General features: G+C 54.6%; 1 protein-coding gene across 1 annotated transcript in view; it reads left to right on the top strand.

Annotated features, from left to right (window-relative positions):
* Positions 1-5,671: 5,671 nt before the first annotated feature.
* LOC147693147 (SRSF protein kinase 3-like) overlaps positions 5,672-15,554 on the top strand; it is a 164,743-nt gene continuing 154,860 nt past the window's right edge. The window contains exon 1 of the mRNA XM_086936892.1: positions 5,672-5,858. The gene's annotated coding sequence lies outside the window, so the exon portion shown is untranslated. The remainder of the gene's footprint in view (positions 5,859-15,554) is intronic.

The raw sequence follows: 15,554 nt of genomic DNA, 5'->3' as shown, positions 1-15,554 counted from the left end.
CTGGGCGGGGGGAGAGCCATCGGCACCTCTTTCTCCCATTGACTTGCCAAGTAGCCCGCTCACCTCCTGGGTGGAGGGTGGTGCCGGATTGTCTGAGGCTGGGCTAGGCCCAGGGTTGAGGTCGATCGGGGGCCAGGCGGCCTCGTGGCGAGGTGTCCAAGATGGCGGCCCGGGCTGGGTGCATGGGCCGGCAGTGGATCGGACCCACGAGGTTATCATGTTCGAGGGCAGGGGTCCCTGAGGGGACGTAGGGCGTGCAATGATGGTGTGTGGTGCTTGCGTGACTGGGCTCGGGCCTGGTCGAGCCGGGGGAGAGCGGCCCGTCATGTGGCCTGTCCAACACAGCCCATTGCAGTGCAACCCCAGATCCCCTTCTCAATGCAGTTCTTCCCCACTGCAGCCCATTGCAGTGCAACTCCCAGATCCCCCATGCAGTGCAGTCCTTCCCCACGATTGACAGATACTCCTGAGGCGGAAAGCCGGGAGCACGATTCTTGTGTATTTCCTTTTTAAAAATTTGAGTGCCACATTATTTCTTGTACTTTTAACTACTCACCCTCTGCTCCCTTGAAGCTGCTGCTTGCAGACCTCATTCGCCCTGACCAGCCGTGCAGCGGATCTAGCGCTGCCACGGTTGTTGGTACCGGGACACTCTTGGCGCCATTTCCGGCGCTTGCCGTGACCACACCCCTTTTCGAGGCCACTCCCCCTTCCTAGCCAGCCCCCTCTTACAGATCCATAAATCATGTGTAGATTACGGACGCGCAGCGGTGCGTCGATTGCGCGCCGAAGGCGCGCCTAAGGCAAGCCCGTCTGCGCCCGTCCGCGGCCGATCGGGGCTAGGGGCATGTCACCCTGCTCAAATCATCACTTACATGTCTTCACAACTCCGCAGTCTTCATGGCCCCTGGCCTTTGCCCGCCTCCACTTGCTCTCGCATATCGTCACTTGATCTGTCCCCTGTCCCGCTACCTTCCAACCCTCTCGCTCCCCCCATTCCCTCACACTTTCCCAGTGAAGACGCCAGCCCAGTCTCACTTAGGACTCTCTCGGCCTATTATCTTAACACCCGGTCAGCAGTGGCCCACTCACACGAACTGTCGGTGCTGCTGGACCTTCACGCACCTGATCTCCTTTTCCTAACAGAGGGCCCGATTCACAGAACAAACTTAAGACAAAATCCTAAACTTACTACTTTTGGTATTCACAGAAGTTAGGATTTTGTCTTAAGTCTGTCTTAAGACAGACTTAAGACAGACTTAAGTTAGGAATTTGTCTTAAGTCTGTCTTAAATCTGTTTTAAGACAAACTTAAGACAAAATCCTAACTTCTGTGAATACCAAAAATAGTAAGTTTAGGATTTTGTCTTAAGTTCGTTCTGTGAATCGGGTCCAGAGACTTGGTTTAGTGAGGATTCTCTCCCTACCTTACTGGCCACTCTCCCCGCTCCATACTATGCTCTACGAGCAGATCGTTCCAATGGTAGGACTGAGGGCGGTGTAGCGGTCATTACCCGGACCGACCTCCCCTTCCAACTTCTACCTTTGCCAGATATTGCTACAACGGAGTACCTTGCCATTCGCACTACATCTACTACTCCCCCTCTTACTTGTGTTCTTACTTACCGTCCCCCACAGTCACCCTTACTTTTTCTTTCTGACTTTCAGGAAGTACTGGCCACACTTACGGTCAACAACTCTTCCATCTTATTACTGGGAGATTTTAATTTTTGGCCTTCAGATCCAGCGGAATGCCCGTCCTCAAGAGAGTTCTCAGATACACTTCAATCCCTCAATTTTGTATCACATGTTCATTCTCCCACTCACGTCAAAGGACATATCTTAGATCAGATTTGGTCCTTGAACTGCCCTATAGGCTCTCTGTCCATCTCGCCTTGTACCTGGTCCGACCATCACTTAATTTCATTTACCCTTCCCATCAAACCTACTGTCAGGCCACCGCTCCCTAAGAATGTTTGGGTCCGCTCATGGAGCCGAGTGGATCCGGAGAATCTATCTGCATTATTAGCCTCCTCCTACCCTACCCTACAAGGCCTTTCCACTCTTGATCAGGCTGTTGCCATTGAACATTGGCTCTCCTCTAGCTGTGATTCCATCGCCAGGCTGAAGCGGGTGACCTCGAAACGGGAGAAGGATGCCAACTTGTGGTTTAACGAGGATCTTAAGACCATCAAACTTGCGGTACGCCGTGCCGAGCGTGCCTGGAGGAGGAACTATTCTCCCTCACTCAGATCTGAGTTCACTACTCTCCTAGCTCAATATAAGAAGGCCATTTTGGCTGCAAAAACGGCCTACTTTTCCTCAAAGATTCTTGCAGCTGAGAATCAACCTAGGGAAATTTTCTCGATTGTCCACAATTTGGCATTCTCCGAGAGGACATCTCTCAAGCCCTCCCTGTCCCAGGACCTTTGTCACTCTTTAAATGATTTCTTAATCGAGAAGATTGCTATTATCAAAGCCAACATTCCCTCATCCCCCCCCGACTTTTGTTGACCCTCAGTGTCCTCCACCTAATGGACAACTGGATGCCTTTCCTCCCTTGACTAAGGAATCCTTGACCTCGATAATCCCTCTTGTTAAATCCGGCTCCCCATTGGACATTTGCCCCGAGCACATCCTTCGCCACATCTATACAACTTGTCCAGATCCCCCCCTTCACTTCCTTAACAGTTCCCTTTCCCAGGGAGTTGTAGCCAATCCACTGAAAACCGCTGTTATTGTTCCCATCTTAAAAAAACCTGGCGCAGACCCTTCGATCCCCGCCAACTACCGCCCTATCTCCCTCCTACCATTTCTGGCTAAGGTGCTTGAACGCCATGACACCAGGTCCTTGAGCACCTTTGTGGAGGAGTACGGGATGTTGGCTCTCCGCCAGGCTGGCTTCCGCCCCGCACACTCTACAGAGTCCGTTGTACTTTCGGTCCTTGACAACCTCAGGGAGGGAATGGATACCAACCAGGCCCAGGCTTTGGTTCTCCTCGAGCTCTCAGCCGCCTTTGACATGGTTGACCATACCATCTTACTCTCCCGTGTCAAGGCGGCGGGGATCGGGGGTACCGCTCTGGTATGGCTATCCTCCTTCCTGAGGGACCGCACCCAGGCGGTTCGCCTGGGTGATTTTTCTGCGGACCTCCGGAAAGTTCAGTGCAGGGTTCCCCAAGGTTCTTCCCTTTCACCTCTTTTGTTTAACCTATATATTGCCCCCCTTATTTTTTCACTGCAGCAAATGGAGGTCAGCGTATACAATTATGCGGATGACCTCCAACTTGTTTTCAATCTGTCTTCTTCCCCTGCTTCCATCTCAAACTTCCAGTCTATTATGATTTTTATCCAGGACTGGATGAACTACAACCACCTGAAACTAAACCCGGATAAGACCGAGCTGGTGTTGACGGGTGGTTGCTCCAGTCCCTGGTCTTCACTTTTTTGGCCCCCTTCCCTAGGTTCTCCCCCGGTCCCCTCCACCTCAGTCAAAACTTTAGGTATCAAACTTAATTCTCAGCTTACTCTTCACTCCCAGGTTAGTTCTGTGGTGTCCTCCTCCTTCCTGTCAATACGCACCATCCGCAAGGTATCCCGTTTTTTTTCCTTCGATGCCTTGAAATTGATCATCTTGGCGATGGTCATCTCCCGCCTGGATTATGGCAACGCCCTATATGCAGGTATCCCTGCATATAGTTTACGGCGTTTGCAGCTGATCCAGAACCAGGCGGCACGGTTGGTGTTCAATCTCCCAAAATCCCATCATGTAACTCCCCTTCTCAAATCCTTACACTGGCTCCCTGTCCGTGAACGCGCCCAGTTTAAGCTTGCTTCTATCACCTTTCAAGCACGACTGGGCGCGGCTCCGGCCTTTATACCTTCTGAGATCGTTCCCTATGTCCCAACTAGGGAACTGCGCTCCTCCACGCAATCCCTGTTGTCAGTCCCCCGTTTTCGGAGAAAGAAATGGGGAGGATCAAAGTTTGCAACCCTTGCCCCACTCCTGTGGAATTCCCTGCCTTTAGAGCTTAGATCTCTAACTCTTTACCCTCGATTTCGGAAAAAACTTAAGCCCATTTATTTACCAAATCTTTTAACTAGACCACTTGCTGTTTCTGCTCCTTCCTATCCTGTTCTTATTACTCCTACTCTGGAGATCTGTCTGTTGCAGCGCCATGAAACCGCTGGTGAAAGTGCGCTATATAAATAATTTTAAACTCAAACTCAAACTCAAACTGCAGTCCCCTTGCAGTGCATCCCCAGATCCCCCATGCAGTGCAGTCCTTACCCACTGCAGCCCACTGCAGTGCAACCCCCAGATCCCCCATGCAGTGCAGTCCTTCCCCACTGCAGCCCCCTTGCAGTGCAACCCCCAGATCCCCCATGCAGTGCAGTCCTTCCCCACTGCAGCCCACTGCAATGCAACCCCAGATCCCCCGTGCAGTCCTTCCCCACTGCAGCCCATTGCAGTGCAGCCCCCAGATCCCCCATGCAGTGCAGCCCTTCCCCACTGCAGCCCATTGCAGTGCAACCCCCAGATCCCCCATGCAGTGCAGTCCTTCCCCACTGCAGTTTCCCTACAGTGCAACCCCCAGATCCCCTTCTTAGTGCAGTTCTTCCCCACTGCAGCCCACTGCAATGCAACCCCCAGATCCACCGTGCAGTCCTTCCCCACTGCAGCCCAGTGCAGTGCAACCCCCAGATCCCCTTCTTAGTGCAGTCCTTCCCCACTGCAGCCCCTTGCAGTGAAACTCCCAGACCCCCCTCTCACTGCAGCTCACAGGGGGCTTCCAGTACAGCTCCGAGGTGCACCCCTCTCCCGCCCCCCCCCCCCCCCAGTAATCCCCTTCAAGTGCAACCCCCAGAGCCCCCTCAGTACAGCTGAAAAGGCTTCTCTCTGCCCAGACCTCTCTTCTAGTGCAACTCCTACACACCTCCCCCCCCCCACCCAGTGCAGCTGAAAGAGCCCCTCCCTCTGTAGTCCCCTCCGGGTGAAGCGCCCAGGGCCCTCTCCAGTGCAGCTTCAAGGCCCCTCCCACCTCCGCCCCAGGGCCCACTCTGCTCCCCCAGACACCACCAGATGCCACCTCCCTTTCCACGGACACATTCCTGCTGAGGGCAGTCCACTCCTTGCCCCCCGCCCCCTACGCCCCATGGCAGCTGAGCAGGGTCACGTCTGCCTGCCAGGTTCACTTCCAGAGGCGTGTGTGCCCTGCGGCAGTGCCAGCCCGGCCCGGCTCACCCCCTGAGGCGTGTGTGCCCTGCGGCAGTGCCCGCCCGGCCCGGCTCACCCCCTGAGGCGTGTGTGCCCTGCGGCAGTGCCAGCCCAGCCCGGCTCACCCCCCGAGGCGTGTGTGCCCTGCGGCAGTGCCGGCCCGGCCCGGCTCACCCCCTGAGGCGTGTGTGCCCTGCGGCAGTGCCAGCCCAGCCCGGCTCACCCCCCGAGGCGTGTGTGCCCTGCGGCAGTGCCCGCCCGGCCCGGCTCACCCCCCGAGGCGTGTGTGCCCTGCGGCAGTGCCGGCCCGGCCCGGCTCACCCCCTGAGGCGTGTGTGCCCTGCGGCAGTGCCAGCCCAGCCCGGCACACCCCCCGAGGCGTGTGTGCCCTGCGGCAGTGCCCGCCCGGCCCGGCTCACCCCCCGAGGCGTGTGTGCCGGCCCGGCCCGGCTCACCCCCTGAGGCGTGTGTGCCCTGTGGCAGTGCCAGCCCGGCCCGGCTCACCCCCTGAGGCGTGTGTGCCCTGCGGCAGTGCCGGCCCGGCCCGGCTCACCCCCTGAGGCGTGTGTGCCCTGTGGCAGTGCCCGCCCGGTCCTGGTCTCCGTGTGGCAGAGCGAGCCCTGGACTGGAGGTGTTGGGAGGTGAGAGCCGCTTTATTCGAATTATTAATATGGATATTCCTAGTATAATTATCATCACTACCACTGTTGTTGTTGTTATTAAAATGTATTAATAATAATCAGAATTGTCATTCGTGGCACTTATGCACTATTGTTACTTAAAAATATGACTATTGTTTTAATAATCAGTAGTTGTATTACCATGTTTCTGTGTATGATCCTCACGTGTACAAATATGATCCTATCGGGCTGTGGCACATGACATGTGGTAATGTGCCTGGAGTGTTGTAGCATTTGTTTAGCGCTTTACAAGACCCGTGTGTATGTTTGTGTGTGTCTGTATGTGTTTGTATGTTTGTGACTGCGTGTATGTGTGTTGCTGTGGGTGTAGTGTCTGCGTTATGCTTTTGTATGTCTCTGTGCGATTGGCTCTGTCCCTGTGCGTGTGTGCGTGTGTGTGCATGTAAGTGTGTCTATGTGTGTGTCTGACCGGCTGTCTGTCTATGTGTCTCTCTGTATGTCTTAGTTTCTGTGTGATTGAGTGTTTGTGTCGGTGTTTGTATGTCTCAGTGTGTTAACTGTGTGTGTGTGTGTTTGGCTGGCGAAGTGTTTGTGTGTGTCAGTGTTTGGTGTGTGCGTCTGTATATCGCTGTGTGTGTGTCTGTGAATACATTTGTGTTTGTATGACTGTATATGTGTGTTTGGCTGGATGCATGTCTGAATGTATATGTATGTGATCGTGTCCCTTTGTGTACGTATATAGATCATGTATACATATCTGTGTGTGAGTCCTTGTGTGTGTGTTTGTCTGGATGTGTCTATGCGTATGTATGTGTTTGTGTGGCTGTGAATGTATATAGGTGTATGTATGTGTGTGTCTGCGTGCATGTATATAGGCGTGTGTGTATGTATGTGTGTGCGTGTGTGCTTGTGCGCTTGTATTTGGCGATATGTTTTTTAATGCACTTCTCAGAGTGTTATTTATATCGCGATCCCGGGTCCGAGACCTTCACGGAGCACAAGTTCTCGGTCTCGTGAGCGGGTTGATAGAAGGACAATGAATGCCATTTGTGTGAGCTGCTATGTTCAGGTGGGGGGGCGTTAATCCTGAGGGGGGTCCCTGTGTTCGCGCCCCCCACCCCCCACCCCCCCTCGCCCCCACACTCCTCTTCTGCCCCCCTCCCAGGCCGCCAGACTTGTGTAAAAGCAGAAAGTCTGTCCTAGTCACAAGTGCGTCGCGCACGTGGCAGCCAATTACTGACACTGCCAGCAAATCAGATAGTTCGGTGGGTTCGTGTGCCTGCCGCACAAGGTTTGCTTCGCCAGAGGAAGCTTCACCCTCCCCAGGTTGATACATTCCGTCCGAGCTGCTGTGCCGTGTAATATTAACCCTGCCGTAACCGCAGAGATCCTCAGACACAACCCACCCGTGAAATGGCTCAGTGGGTTGAGGCACTGCTGCAGCCTGGGAGTACGCCATTGACTATAAAATCATTTTAATAACGTCACGTCTATGCCAATGCGGATTAAATATATAGCGTTTCAATTCTAGGTGTAGAAACTAAGCGCTGTGATCGATAGGCGCGTGCATAACCGGTGCATTTATTAACCGGTTACATCGTATTAACGTTGTACATTTCAGAAATGAGAGAGGTTGAACTAGTTTGGACCCGTTTGAACCCGCAAACAAACAAGGCCCGCCTACACAGGCACACTTTCTGCAATGAGCGTGTAACTCACTGAACCATCCTTCCTGCTTCAGTGAGCTTGATAACGCTTTGTGAGGGAGCACCACAATGCAGCGGGGCGGCTGATGAACTAGGTTACACATGGGCTTAGTGCTAGCTGAATGACCTCTAGGCGCTAGGGCGGCTTACTAAGTGAATATGGAACCAGTGGCAGATATCAGGCACAGAGCACGGATCTGCAAGCCTTGAAGGGGCAGATTTACAAGCCCCGTACACCACAATTTGCGTCGCCGCTGCATCACTTTTGTGGTGCAGTGGTGGTGCACGGGTGGTTTGGCGTGTTGCAACTGTTCTGGTTCATCCCTGCTGATTAGCAGAGATACGCCAAAAGTTGTAAATCTGCCCCTAGTTTCCAATCCGTGTGTACCAAGCACCTTTGCGCTACAAGATATGGGAGAGTTCAGACGGTGCCCATTCAGACCCTGGCCTCTCTGCTCCTTACGTGCTCCCTTGTCTGTGTCACATCTGGCTCCTTTAATCCAACACTTCAGTTTCAACTGAACATCATATCCCGACGATACTCAGAGTGTGATTGCGGCTCATAAAAATCACGCATCCCCCGCAATGCAGTTTCAAAACTGCATGAGCGAAACCAGCAGCTGGATGGGCAGGCACCGTCGCAAATTGAATTCAGACAAAGCCGAAGTGGTGATCTGTGGTAACCTCCGACCAGGATGGGGCGGACTCTGGCGCCCTGTCGAGATCGGAGAGTTACCAAAACCTGCAGGAAAGGCGAAGAACCTTGGGGTCCTGATTGACAATAAACTCACCTTCTCCCGGCAACCCACGGCCGCGGGCTCGGCCACCTTCCGTCTGATTAGGAAACTGAAGAAGGTTCTGCCCTACATCCCACTCGATCCCAGGAGGAGGGTTGTAACTGCATTAGTACTAGCGAAACTAGACTAGTGTAACAGCCTCTCTCTTGAGATGCAGATGCAGCATCTGAAAAAACTTCAGATGGTTTTATTGAACCTACCAAAGTATCAATCAGTTTCTAGAGACATCTGGAAACGTCACTGGCTTCCAGTGGCGCAACGCATCAAGCCTATAAGGCCTTGAATATCACAGGACCTGTATCTCTGAAAAGTATCTTCCCCTGGTACCACCCTGGCAGACAGCTACGGTCCACCAATGCCAGGATGGTGATGGCTCCAAGGATTCGACCCTCGAGTTGGGGCGGTCGAAGCATAGGCCATGGCACGGCTCAACTATGGAACATGCTCCCTATGGACATTAGAGCTGCCCGTTCTCTGACCTCATTCAGAAAAGACCTGAAAACTTGGCTATTCCTACATTAATTCTTCTTCCCTTTCGTTCCCCACGGCTCACGGTCAGGTTTAGCGCCAAGACACCTCCTGGTATTCATGCGCTTTAAAAGTTATATTAACATAACATACCATAGCGTCAGGACGGCCACATGTGTTCCAGGGATTGGCGGCTGTTCCAGAGCTGGACCCCTGTGAGGGCACTCTGACTCTTCTGAACTGTTTGGCACGATGTCAAATTGACAGCAGACTGGCACGCTGTCCAGCTCACAGGTGTCAGAAAACGGGCATGCTGTCCAGCTCACAGGGGGCAGCAGACTGGCACTCTGTCCAGCTCACAGGGGGCAGCAGACTGGCACTCTGTCCAGCTCACAGGTGGCAGCTGACTGGCACTCTGTCCAGCTCACAGGTGTCAGAAAACGGGCATGCTGTCCAGCTCACAGGGGGCAGCAGACTGGCACTCTGTCCAGCTCACAGGGGGCAGCAGACTGGCACTCTGTCCAGCTCACAGGTGGCAGCTGACTGGCACTCTGTCCAGCTCACAGGGGGCAGCAGACTGGCACTCTGTCCAGCTCACAGGTGGCTGCGGACTGGCACGCTGTCCAGCTCACAGGTGGCAGCTGACTGGCACTCTGTCCAGCTCACAGGGGGCAGCAGACTGGCACTCTGTCCAGCTCACAGGTGGCAGCTGACTGGCACACTGTCCAGCTCACAGGTGGCAGAGAACAGGCATGCTGTCCAGCTGACAGAGGTGCTAGCGGAATGTCACGTTGTCTAGCTCATGGAGGTGGCAGCTGACTGGCCCTCTGTCCAGCTCACGGGGGGCAACAGACTGGCACACTGTCCAGCTCACAGGGGGCGACAGACTGGCACGCTGTCCAGCTCACAGGGGGCAGCGGACTGGCATTCTGTCCATCTCACAGGTGGCAGCGGACTGGCCCTCTGTACAGCCCATGGCCCACGGTTGTCAGTGTTCTCGGAATGGACAGCCATATTTCGACCCACTCCAGAAATGTTTCAAATGCATCGCCTCCTTTTGCGGCTGGATTAAGCACCTGTGAGTAAGAAGAGAGAGTGAACAGGGGGTGAGACATATCTGGATGCTGGTGAGAAAATACTCGGGCTTTTATTAGTGTTATTTCTCAAGAGGTTCCCAGAAAGGGGATTTTGGTTTAACGACTGCAGCTATTTTAGTTCTAAGAAAGAAGTGGCCCGAATCCAAGTAGTGGCCCGAATCCAGTTCTTAGAAAGTAGAGTCCCGAAATGGGACCAGGGGCACCCTCCTTATGAGTTCAGGTGGGCATTCGTCCTCGAGAGTCCAGCGCGGCGGCCTTCACAAATGTCCAGGGGGATACCCTTCACAAGTGTCCAGGCGGCACCCTTCTCAAGAGTCCAGGGTGGCACCCCTCACTAGAGCCCAGGAGGGCACTCTTCGCAAGAGTCCAGGGGGAGCACCCTTCTCAAGAGTCCAGGAGGGCACCCTTCACAAGAGTCCAGGGGGGCACCCTTCACAAGAGTCCTGGGGGGCACCCTTCACAAGAGTCCAGGGGGGCACCCTTCTCAAGAGTCCAGGGGGGCACCCTTCACAAGAGTCCAGGGGGGCACCCCTCACTAGAGTCCAGGGGGGCACCCTTTTCAAGAGCCCAGGGGGGCACCCTTCACAAGAGTCCAGATGGGCACCCTTCTCAAGAGTCCAGGGTGGCACCCTTCTCAAGAGTCCAGGGGCACCCTTCTCAAGAGTCCAGGGGGGCTACCCTTCTCAAGAGTCCAGGGGGCACCCTTCTCAAGAGTCCAGGGTGGCACCCTTCTCAAGAGTCCAGGGGGCTACCCTTCTCAAGAGTCCGGGGGCACCCTTCTCAAGAGTCCAGGGGGGCACCCTTCTCAAGAGTCCAGGGGGCACCCTTCTCAAGAGTCCAGGGTGGCACCCTTCTCAAGAGTCCAGGGGGCACCCTTCTCAAGAGTCCGGGGGCACCCTTCTCAAGCGTCCAGGGGGGCACCCTTCTCAAGAGCCCAGGGAGGCACCCTTCACAAGAGTTGTTAGACGGACCGGGAGGGTCGGCCGAGAATACGGGGAGAGGTCTCCGGGGAGAGCCGTCTCCAGCGATCGTACAGACGAGTAACTTCCCCCCCCACAGATGTACACCACACAAGGATAAGGTTTAACGTTCTTTATAAGCGATTCTTTAAGTACGGTGAAATAGTACAAGGAGGTCTGGACTCAGGGGTCCCCTCGATTCTAGTCTCTTGGTTGGGAAAAGGGGTAGCGGGACAGTCTTGTTACCACTCTGGTAGATGCGGTGATAGATGGATAGCTCACAATCCTCGAGCTCGGCGTTCTAGATGATCGGGCCGCGGCGGAGCCAGCAGGTCCCGAGATGGTTGAAGGTAGCGACGGTCCGCGGCGGAGCCAGCAGGTCCCGATGAAGGTGGTAGTTCCAAACGGTCCGCGGCCATGCCAGCAGGTCCCGACGACGATGAAGGTTTCAGAGGGTTGCGGCAGCGCCAGCAGGCAGGTCGATAGTTCGCAAGGCAGGGCTACGGCAGCGCCAGTAGTCCGTCAAGGATGAGTTCTTCACTGCGTCTCTCGACTCCAGGATATAACTCCTTCCTGCTCTGGAGCTGCCCCAGTTATAGGTCTGACGCCCTTTGATGTCCGAACCCTCGCACTTGGAGGTCGGGAGGTCCAGGATGAGGGAGTCCAGACACCCAGCAGGGGGGTGGAGCCACCGCCCGGGGGAGCTGGGGCGATCGGCACCTGGCGGGGGAGAGCCATCGACACCTCTTTCTCCCATTGACCTGCCAAGTAGTCCGCTCGCCTCCTGGGTGGATGGTGGTGCCGGGATGTCGGGGCCTGGCCAGGCCCAGGGTTAGGGTCGATCGGAGGCCACGCGGCCTCGTGGTGCTGTGTCCAAGATGGCGCCCCAGCCGGGCGAGGGGGCCGGTAGTGATTCGGACCCATGATGTGGAGATGTCCAGGGGCAGGGGTCCAATATGAGACGGGAAACGGGTGGTTGTGGCGTGTCACACCTGGAGAGTCGGGCTCGGGCCTGGTCGTGCGGGGAGGGCGCAAGCCTCTTCACGTGGCCTGATCAACATGCGTCCCCCCCAGCTGAAGGCGGGGAGAGTCACCCATCCTCTTGGGGACTCTCCTTGTCGAGGCAGAAAAAGCGTGACAGGCCATCTGCGTTGGCGTGGTCTTGCCCGGGCCGATGTTCCACAGTGAAGTCCATCCCCTGCAGGGAGATGGACCAACGCAATAGTTTCGGGTTTTCCCCCCGCATCTGCATTAGCCACTGCAGGGGCCGATGATCGGTCTGTACCCGGAAGTGGGTACCGAAGAGATAAGGCCGGAGCTTTTTGAGGGCCCACACCACTGCGAAGGCCTCCCTCTCGATGGTGCTCCAGCGTTGCTCTCGGGCCAGGAGACGTCTGCTGATGAAAGCCACTGGTTGGTCAAGTCCTTCGGGGTTCAGCTGGGACAGGACTGCCCCAATGCCATGGTCGGAGGCATCCGTTTGGACGATAAATTCCCGACTGTAGTCGGGGGCCTGGAGCACAGGGGCGGAGCACATGGTGGCCTTCAGCTTCTCGAAGGCCGCTTGACAGTCTGGGGTCCAGTTGACCTTCTTTGGTTGGTTTTTGGATGTGAGTTCCGTGAGGGGCCCCACAATGCTGCCATAGTCCCTCACGAACCGCCGGTAGTAGCCTGTGAGTCCCAAGAAGGCGCGGACCTCGGTCTGGGTGATGGGGGGCTGCCAAGACTGGATGGCAGCGATCTTGAGTTGCAGCGGGGCCACCAGACCGCTTCCCACCTGGTGCCCGAGGTAGGTCACGGACCCCTGGCCAATTTGGCATTTGCTGGCCTTGATCGTGAGGCCGGCTCGTTGGAGGGCCTGCAGAACCTCTCGGAGGTGGTTGAGGTGGTCGGGCCAGTGGTGGCTGTACACAGCGATATCGTCCAGATAGGCGGCGCTGAATTCTTCGAGTCCCGCCAGGACCTGGTTTACTAGCCGCTGGAATGTTGCTGGAGCATTCTTCATGCCGAATGGCATGACCTTGAAGTGGTAGTGGCCATCAGGGGTGGAGAAGGCAGATTGTTCTTGGGCCCGGGGTGTGAGACCGATCTGCCAGTAGCCCGCTGTCAGGTCGAAGATGCTGAGGTAGCGGGCAGCTCCCATGCGGTCGATTAGTTCATCTGCTCGGGGAATGGGATGTGCGTCGGTTCTGGTGACCGCATTCAGGCCCCGGTAGTCGACGCAGAACCGGAGCTCAGGAGTGGTGCCGGGGGCGGCCACTTTGGGGACCAGTACCACTGGGCTGGCCCAGGGGCTGTCTGAGGGCTCGATGACCCCGAGCGTGAGCATCTTGGACACCTCCTCTTGGATGCAGGCCCGTACCCGATCTGGTACGCGGTAGGCCCGATGTCGGATAGGGGGACTGTCTCCAGTGTCCACATCGTGTAAGCACCAGGGGGTGACCCCTGGGGTGAGGGAGAACAGGGTGGCGAACTGCAGTAGGAGGTCTCGGCAGCCTTGGCGCTGTTCCAGGGTGAGGGCCTCCGAGAGTCGGACCCCGTCCACGGAGCCGTCCTTCTCCCGAGTCCGTAGGAGGTCTGAGGAAATATAAATTTTATGGTCAAGAAATGTTCCCTAACGTGTACCCCACCGTCTCCATGTACGAGCTTAAAGTGCATGTAACTTCCCTCCTGTGCCAGCTATGAAGACGCAAATACATTTGCGTCAAACGTTAACATGTCCTCTTTCAGATCCACCCTGAACGGGTTGAATATTCCGTTCCTAAGTATGCCATGCCAACGTCTTTTTGTGGTGTACTTTACACGTTTTTCAGCTCTGGCGAAGTAGGCCTCTGAATTCTGCCATCGAGCCTTTTCCTGCCTTCTGACTCTGAACGCCTCAGCCTGGGCTGCCTCTGTACCCGTGACCTCTGCCTTACTCCCTGCGCGGCTAACGGCGCTTAGCTCAGCCTGCTGCCTGCCAAGACTGTATTCAACCTTCGAATTATCTGCTCCGCTCCTCAACCATACATTCCTGCCTACTAGTTCAAGTAAACATCCTTCCAGCTGCAGAGAAAAGGGCCCGGCCTCACTGTCTCCGTGCAAGTAATTCATAGCTTCTGTTACCATGGTAGGCCCATGCCCCCTCGCATCTCATGCAGACACGTAGACGCTTATACACGCACTCACAGTCAGTATAGAATAGCCTCTACCCAAGAGACCTTTCCCTCTAGATAATATGGTTCCCAAACATCAGATATCAGATATGATATAGGTACGAGTTGATCTGACATGCCAGACTTCTGTCTCTTTCCGCTAGTGTAAATGTCAAGTCCCCTGCACCCTCCAGCTCCACGTCAATCACACGTCATGCAGCTGCGCGCGCATCCAGGCTTCAGATTTCTGCTGACATTGCAAAATTCTGCTTTGTACCCACCTACTTGTGACACTTACATGTGACGTTTCTAGCACACACCTCTATGTTCACGCCTAGTTCACGCTTTTTGATTACGTATTGCTAACACGTGTGTGTTTTTATCTTGTTTCTCTCAGCTGTTACGCCTACTGTATTGGTATTCATTATATGGTTTAAGTATAAAAGTTATGTCTTGTCAATAAAGTATGCTCTATCCCTTCCTGCACCCCAGTGGTGTCAGGAACCCGATATCCGGTACCAGAACCATTCCTTTTTAAGGAATAAAACCCCTAAGAACTCTAACACCACGGACTCTGCGTCTTTCTTTCCGATTGAGTTATTTTTGTTTAAGTACTTACCTGCATAGAAATTAGGACGGTAAATCAAATATTTACCACATTATTTTGGCGCCCGAACAGGGACCCCTCCCCCACCTTACGCGCCGGTTGGTGCGTTGCAACCTTTGCCCCCTGCCATAAGTCAAGACGGACAATTACGCGTACCCGCAGGATTTCCTGTATCTCCCTCTGGCCCACGGAGGTGACGGAGACTGCGATCAGCACCCAGACGAGGCGGTGAGGAGTGCGGAGGATCCCGACCAGAGCCTAGCCGAAAGAAGCAAGGTCCGAGGTGTCAAGAGGCCCACCAGTTTCCGAAGTATCCACGTGTCGAGTCGAGTCCAGTCCGGTCCAGTCCAGTCGAGTTTTCCGAGGCCTTCCGTTCCGTGCTTCCCGGTGAGTACCATTGCTGGGACGTATCTAGACAGGTGCATTATTATGTATCCGGTAAAGACGGGTTTGGGTACACAAACGCGGTCTGCACTGTTTTAGACAGTGTATCTGTACTGTTTAGCAGTATATCAGTTATTCAAGTTCTTGCACTGTTCTCGACAGTGTATCTGTGCTGTTTAGCAGTACATCTAGTATCAAGGGTAGTGATATATGTTCAAAATGTTTTCATGTGATTAATGTCGTGGTGTGAGTGACTGTTTGATGTACATTAATGTGTTTCTGTGTAACTAGCTGTGTTCAGAGTAAGTAACAAGTATCGAGTATCCAGTACTAAGTAACAAGATGCCGTTTTTTAATAAACTAAGACAGATAGGAACTAGGAAAGGGATGCTAGAGGAAGAAATTCCTATCCCCCCTAGGGACACTCCTGGAAATTTTATGTACCATAAGCATGGCTTGGATGCCATACTATATCTAGATTTATGGGCCGATTATACTAAGCACCTAGACGAGAGACACGGATGGCCCGTTACAGGAACATGGG

The sequence above is a fragment of the Lissotriton vulgaris genome, chromosome 9, assembly GCF_964263255.1.
Source record: "Lissotriton vulgaris chromosome 9, aLisVul1.2, whole genome shotgun sequence".
Classification (NCBI taxonomy): Eukaryota; Metazoa; Chordata; class Amphibia; order Caudata; family Salamandridae; genus Lissotriton; species Lissotriton vulgaris.
Note: the sequence above shows the minus strand (reverse complement) of the source record. Positions and strands in the feature narration are given on the sequence as shown.